Raw genomic sequence first — 6,000 nt, forward strand, 5'->3', positions numbered from 1 at the left:
GCTTTTTCATTAGGGAATAATTGTCACTTGCCTTCTGCATGCACGCTGCTCTCTGGAATAACAAAAAGCTCTGCTTCTCACTGTGACTGACTTTCAGTTTTGTCTGTTATCAATGCTGGGACATTTTTTAGTCTGGAGAACTATTTCAGAGGTGTGCACAGCACTGGTATAAATAAGGGAGCTGAACAGTTGTGATTGCATTCTCATGATACAGGAGAGACTCTGCGGGTCTGCAGCTCTGTTTCCCTCTCCCATTTTATATTCAGCGAAACACGGATTCATGAGGACTGAAATCAATTTGAATTCAATGAACAGCCATTAAGAGTCTTGCTTCCCTGAAACTAGAAAACTGTTTTCAATCACTTTTTAACCTAAAGAACTTCAGGCAATCCAAAATACTTGGGTTTAGGATTACCCCAAGTCTTAATTTTTCATGTTAGCAGAAGAAATTTTCATGTTTCAGGTCAAGCCGATCCACATTTTTGATTCAGCCACAAGATCAAAAGCAACACAGTTAATCACAGCTCTAATCACTTCCATTGCTACTCCTCAACTTGCTAACTAGTCAAAAATAAAATTCCCATGAATTATTTTTACACTGCTACATAAGGCTAGAGAAAATGGTCTCAGCTGATCTCTTGTTCTCTCTAAAGAAGCAAGAACAGCCCTTTCCTGGGTCATATTCCTCACAGAGAGGAGGAATTTTCTGAGAGTTTGCAATCTGCTTCATTTCTTCCCCTGGAGCCTACAGTAAATCTTGGGGTTTGGGATTCACAGGTTTCATTTTATTTTGTCTGGCAAAATGCACTTGAGAATGGCTTCTAGCAATATCAAGAGAAAAAAGGAAACACTTTTGGTAGGCAAGCATTCCAACTGGATCCACTAATACACAGGCAGCATACCAAAGCATGGAGTGATGTGTGAGAATACAGAACATCAAAATCTCTACTATTGCACTATGCAGAGCCATATAAAAATTGATGGTGAAGTGAGTCTGAGTGGAAGGAAGGCCTCAATCTCAGCTACAGACCTCTGAATTCAACCAGATCCCATGGAAGGTTAAGGTGTACTTTAGTACCAATAAAATCTCTTTCGAAAGACCCAAGGCACCAGGGAAAGACCACTGGCTGCATTCTCCAGCCTGCACACAGCCTTGGCATCATCACAGGTTAAGAAAGCTGACTTTTTTTTGGTCACAGTCAGCAACAAAAGCCAGAAAATTACTTCTACTGCCAACTACTCTTTCCACAGGCATCGAAACACCAAAGGGACTCTGTGGACTTGTTGACTGCTTAGCCAGAAGCTTATCTGGACTTCCTGGAACACAGAGGACACAGAGGGGCTTTGCACCTTCAGTGATTCTTGGTGAAGTCAGAAATACACCTCATGAGCATACTGCAGTGGAGTTACACAATCAAATCAAATGTTGTGCTGAGTATCCAGTCTCCTTCTCCTTGCCACTCCCCCTCACACACACACCCACTGAGAAAACCTACTTCAACTGGTCCCAGAGATCCCTCAGTAACCCAAGTTTTGGTTGCCCATTAAAAAGAAAAGGCTTCTTCGAGTATTCTCTTCTTCAGGGACAAGAGGGTCAAGGTCATCGCAGGCCTGAAGGTCTCAAGTCAGAAAAATGGCACAACTTGTCTTCCCAGAGGTCAGCCCGCTTTGTGCAGTGTGTCCATGCTGGAAGGAGGCACAGGCAGAGCAGGGCTGTCAGAGCAGCGTGCTCGGCGCAGACGTGACGCTGGCCCCACACACAGCTTCTGCTGCCTGTGCCTGTAGAGGGGCCAGGGCTGGACACAGTTAAAGAGCCCAGAGTGAGGGGAAAGCCCCAGGGATATTCAAGCCACAGCTGCTACACCATTTGTAGAGTGGAGAAAGGCCTTAGAGAGAGATGAGAGAGGTAGAGAGATGCAGAAGGAGCTGGCAAAGGATTGAAAGTTTTCCCTTGCTGTCCCCTTTTCTAGGCAGTGGCAGATGATCTTGCTGTCTCAGGTGTCCTAAACAATAGCTATGGAGCCAGGCCCTATTTTGGTGGTAGAAAAGGAACTGGCTTTCTGGGGAGAGCCAGAGACAAGCCAAGCCAGTTTCAGACCGTCATTTTTCCTACTGGCTCATTTTGCTCAAATCACAAGCTAGAAAAACTGGAAAGGTAAGCAGTCCAAATTAATGGGAACATCAAGTGAACTGGTTTGTTTACATATTGGTTTAACTGGAATAGGGAGCACGATTCCAGCTTTGGGCACTAGCTTTGCAGACATTCCTTTAACTTACCTTTCTATCAGAAAAAGCCATATGCAGGCCCGAATTATTCCTGGTCTGCCCCCAAAACACATTATAGTCTCTTGAAGCTTCATACTTGCATGGCACCCATGACCACAACTCTTATAATTGGATGGCAACATTCATATCTTACCAGCTCATTCTTCCAACTCCATGTAATTAGGGGGAGAAAAAAAATCAGACATCACAGAGCAGGAAGTTGTCGTTTTCCTCACACTGCTCTTCATGCATTATTGTTGCCACATCTTACCTGTAGCATTGCGTTTGCCCACCGAACTAATATTTTTCTTATGGAAGAAAAAGCAGTTCTTTGGAGTCCTACAACTGGTAGGAAATAATCAATTTAAGACTAATGATTAAAAAATCCCCAGGTATATATTTATAGCTAATTTCTACCATAAGCAGACTTCACCAGATGCTCAGTTGCATTTCATCCTTAAGAGCAAACAAGGGCTCCTGCAGATGAGACCTTTCCAGCAGAGCTGCTGCAGATGGGCAGATTGTGGTGTCCTGCTAACTATCCCCGAGACCACAGCAGGACAATGATTCTACTTGCTAAAAAGCAATAACTTAAAGTAAGCACCACAAAGGGAAGAAAAGTGACATGGATCTTGCATATCATTCCTCTTAAAAATTTTTATTTAAAATTTTTTATAAACTGCAGGGTGGAGCCACATTCTGCAGACAGGGAAATTTGAGCATAGTGGCTTTGCTACAAAACTCAGTTGAAAGAGTGAGTGCCCAATATCCCTGTACGCAGCAAGGGCTGGCCATCCTCACCATATTCCATATTATCAGCAATCCCAGAAAGCAGCTGCTTCTGTGTGCACATTAGAAACCCGAATGAGAACATAAATGAGTCAAACTGCCTTGCATACTTTAAAACTACAGCATGACATAACTGCAAGTCATTGCCATTAAAAGTTTAGGGAAAAAAAAGTCCCCACCTGCCAAATACAGCTCCGTGGTCTACTGCTGAGTTTTAATGACAATTGCTGCATCTTGGGAAGCTGCTCAATAATAAGGTAGTACATTTTCCCTCCAGGACCAGAAATCAGGTACTGTCACTTATCTACACAAAAGGCATACCTAGGAAAATATCCCAAAGCCATGTGTCTCATGCAGCAATCAAAATCTTGGACACCCTCTACACACATAAATTTGCTCTTATTAAAATATATTTCAGTTGGTCAGCATGCTAAAAATCTCCACTCAAGATTTCTGGCTTTTCCAATTAAGCTTATAGACAAAAAGCCTTTTTTTCTTTTAATGACATTGCCACTTACCGCAAAGCTGTGACGAGTTCTTATCTCATTATGGTGCCCTGTGGTAACTCATTATTCACTGAACTTCACTTTTTGATGTATGATGAACAGCAACATATACTTAAATAGTTCTATTTAAACTGGCCCTATAGTTGAAACAAATCATTCCAAGAAGAGCACTGCATTACACTCAGAAGTGCTCAAAAGCTTAGGATATGATATTCTTCAGTATTCACTGAGCTTAATATCTTCAAATAGAAATTACTCAAGCTGATGTATCTCTCATTAAGTCAAAGTTCTTCCAAACGAGAAGAGGATGACTGATAGTCAGAGATTACCAGGGCCAACATAGTGAGAGATCACACTCTTTGTGGCCACAAGCAAGCCTGAGAGGGCTCAGACCCCCACAGCTCAGCATGCTCAGAAGGCTGCAAAGCAACCTCAGCATCCCTGAGAGCCCCAAATTCTCCCTCATTCATCACCAGGTCTATCTGGTGCTACTGGGTCACAGAGCATTGACTACTCCTTCTAGGCCACAGCTGCAACACAAGCTTCCAGATTTTGTATAAGATGGAAAAACAAAAAAATGCACACAACATCAAAAATCCCAGGAGGCAGAAAACAACACGTACCAGCACAGCTCCAGGCCTCTCCCCCATCCCTCCAGTTATCCTCCAGAGGGTAAAGTGAGATGTTAGGACCTTTTCCAGGAATAAGCAGCGCTGCTTGGATCGGGTTCTTTGCTCTGCCTAACATTGAAAGGATTGGCTTGAGAATTCAAATTGGTTAAAGGTGGGAAGTTTAGTTTGGGATGTTTAGAAATACTTTGGAAAGTGAAAGAGGGTCACTGGCCTGGCCTGTTCCTAGCAGCTTCCTACATCAGATGCTTCTGGCACACTGGTATTTGAGGAGAGGAGGAGCCAGATTCACATGTCCTAAACTGCACCCAAGTCACTGTATCTTTTATTTCCTTCCATCTGACTCCTGGCTTTCAAGCACAGAGCCTTAGGCACAATTTAGGTCATGAGAACCTGGTCTTCAGCCTCTCAACAAGTGGAAATACCCGCAGCTGACTCGGGCTAGAAAATACTGAACACTTTACAGGACAAAATACACCTGCTGAGCATACTCATACACACATGGCAGAGCAATTCTTCTGCCTCAGGGGTCCCCAGACTGTAAACTCTGACCCATGACACAGAGAAAAGCAGAGCTGAATTTACACACATGGAGCACGTTCCAATTGGACACTGCAGGTAAAGTGTGCAATATGAACATCCCCCACCTGCTGACCGTGCTCTGCAGGATACAGAAGCCAGTTTTCAAAGCAAGAGACTGAATGTAACACCACTCACCCCTGTTACCACTGTACTGGATACTGAAGTCAAGCTACTGAAATGTTTCCAAAAGTATAGGGAGTGTTATTTCCTTTCCATAGCTGTTATGTATCAGGAAAGATCATAATCAGATAATATCTCAGGCACAGGTAAGAAAGATGGCAGAGTTAACATATCCAGTCTTTTCACATGCAAGCACACACCCTGAAATAAGCCAAAAATGCTAATTGTGTTTATTGCACGATAGTACAAACAGCAATTATGAAGCTAAAGAAAGTAACAAAGCATCCTTGCCTGAAGGGTCTTCTCCGGGCATTCATGTATCAGAAAAATGATAAACACACAAGCTTGAGACATAGTAAAAGAAAAGCTCTCCCCAGATACAAACTCCAACACCGTGCCCTAATATGCAAGAGTATTTCACTCTCCAGGGCAGAGTGGCTTTCCAAGACAACGTTTCATATCCCAGATACAGAGCAGCCCCCCCAAAAGCACTTTGGGAGGCAGCAGACAAACACAGTGTTCAGCTTCAGTGGCACGGGAGGGTTTCACAGTCTGCAGCCTGGACTGCAGCCACAACAGCTCACAAGGAAAGGGGTGCAGCTGTTTTCACCTCAGAACAGAAGCCCTGCTGCAGAAAGCCTACACACACACCAGCCACCTCCCTCTACCCCAAACCCAAAGTACACCAGGGAACAGGACAGTACTTTGAACTCCTGGGGTCAGCATGTCACTATGTAGAGTCAGCTCATAAGAGATGCCAAGAACAGGGCTGCATCTTAAACCTACCCTTTGCAAAGAAGCAGAAAGGAGGTTTCTGTGTCCATGCACTAAGACAGCAACCCGTCCTCCAAAAATGAAGTGCTTCATATACAAGGCACTAAGCAGCCTGCATTCTCCATGCAGCAGAGCAGGACTTAGCACTCTCCAGTAAGGCAGACTGATGATTTCCTCCCTGCCATTCCGACTGCGATCCAAGTCAGCTGAGGCCTCGCAGGAGCAGTGCCCTAAACCTCCAGACTATCCTGTGCGAGATGGAGAGATGACTCTCAGCTCCCACAGCAGAAATACGAGCCTGCCTTGCTGAACAGACACTGGTTAAAAAGCAGAGC

The sequence above is a fragment of the Corvus brachyrhynchos genome, unplaced genomic scaffold (assembly GCF_000691975.1).
Source record: "Corvus brachyrhynchos isolate BGI_N302 unplaced genomic scaffold, ASM69197v1 scaffold416, whole genome shotgun sequence".
NCBI classification, from domain to species: Eukaryota; Metazoa; Chordata; class Aves; order Passeriformes; family Corvidae; genus Corvus; species Corvus brachyrhynchos.